We start from the raw sequence: 1,941 nt of genomic DNA, 5'->3' as shown, positions 1-1,941 counted from the left end.
ATCTCTGCATTATTCACTGCATCAAACAGTGCTGTGGGAACGAACCAGGTCTGTAGAGAAGCAGCCTCCTGCCTGCAGGACCCTTGCCTCATCTGTTGCAGAGCTAAAATGCATGTCGATTGCAGAAAGTCGGGGTTTCTTGGGTGAATAAGTTGAATGATACCTGGATTGCTGTCACTGCAAGTCACTTTAACAAAGCTTTCGTACATGGCCACTAGTTCTGTTTTCGTTATTTTCTAGGTGAGAGAAGGACTGTGTCTACACTAGAAAATGTTGTTGGCGTGGCTGTGCTGTCGAGAAATGTGATCACAACTGGTTGTTGTTCTGTGCTGGCAAGAGGCTGCTCATATATGTAAGCACTTTGATTTGCTGCTCTAGCTCCCTTTTAAAAGGGAGAAGGAGAGGAAAGGAAGAAGGAATTTCCGGAAATCAGGTATGCTGCCAAAATTCTGTTTCACTGTTATAAGCGAAATGTATGCCACCTCTAGCCAGACTTGGCTACGTGGGTGGTTCCTAAACCAGTTGGTCCGGCTGTCCCAGGTCAGACGTACTGGGGATGCTCAACATAAACCAGTCTGTGTGTATAACAGGTCTAATGTGGTCTGGAAGCACTGAACTCATGAAACATGTAATTTGACACTGCCTGTGCAGTGGCCATCCGCTTAGTGTTTTGGATGTCCGGAAACATGTTGGACAGTAGATTATTACCGAAATCAGTAGGGCAGTAGGTCATCACTGAAAGCGGTAGTCTACCATAGCAGAGGTAGTAGATAGAGGACCAAGGTAAATTTACCACAAAATGCTCTCCATGTAGATATTGTCTGAAATGCCTATTTCATGTCCAAATTGAACGCATGGAGATATCTGAGCTAGGTTCTTCGGAGCTACACTGTGAAGTGTAGGCATATCCTCAGAGTTTGCAATAAGGAATGTATATGATGCATGAGGCTGATAATACATAACAGAAGGGATATCTTGTGCTTAAGCCAGTTGAACATTGCGTGGGGGAACTGGATCCCCTCCCTGCTGCTGCCCCAGAGCTCCCATGGGATGTTAATGAATTCCCAGAAGCCAGCATTTTCGGAGGTGATCTATCATTGTGCTTTACCCTGTTTTCCGGATATTTGACTTAGAGCACTGGCAGCTCATTTGCAGAAGAGGTGAGCGCTTCCAGCAGCAGCTGCAGTTGGATGGCTCCGACCGCATGCAGAATATGTGTCCTAGGCTGTGACTGCCAGAGGTGGGTGAAACCTTGGGTAGAACACAGCCTTCGTCTAAATGGTGTAAATGATTGGGAGACTCATTCCCATGCACAGTCACAGGCGTATTGATGACACAGCAGAGTGGGGCTCTGGTTGGTGGTGGCTACTGAAAAGTGGGGAAGGGCTGAGGTCTCCCCGCATTTTCTTTCCCTCCCTGTAGATCGGTGCCTGGCATTAATGATGCTTTGGCTCTCTCTGTCTTGGTTCATCATCTGTGCTTTAGGGGTAATAATACCTCTCTACCTCATGAGTATTCAAAAGATAAGTTCATTAATGTTTATGAAGCACTCAGTATTGTACGGACAAGTGCCACAGTAAAGCCCAGGCGGAAATGAATAATTATGTGTTTAGTGCAGCGCTTGGGCGGTGGGCAGTGATAATACGCTCTGCTGTGCCCGCAGGCAGGAGCGTGCACCGGCTGCGCGCAGCTCGCCGCACGGCGGGCAGCGTCGGTCCTGGCCGCGGTGCGGGTCTGGCGGACAAGGCAGCGCAGCGCGGAGGCGCTCACCGGGCGCCGCCTGACGCGGCCGGCGGGGGCGGGGCCTCCATGCATACGCGGGCTGAATTAGCATACTGATGCGCGGGCCCCGCCCCCGGCGGCCATTAGCGGGCACCGCCCGCGCCCCGCCCCGCCTGCGCGCTGCGGCTCGGCGCGGCTCGGCTCGGCGCACTCCGAGGG

Source organism: Apteryx rowi, unplaced genomic scaffold (assembly GCF_003343035.1).
Source record: "Apteryx rowi isolate R43461 unplaced genomic scaffold, aptRow1 scaffold_107, whole genome shotgun sequence".
Taxonomy (NCBI): Eukaryota; Metazoa; Chordata; class Aves; order Apterygiformes; family Apterygidae; genus Apteryx; species Apteryx rowi.
The sequence above is the reverse complement of the archived record's forward strand: the minus strand, read 5'-3'. Positions refer to the sequence as shown.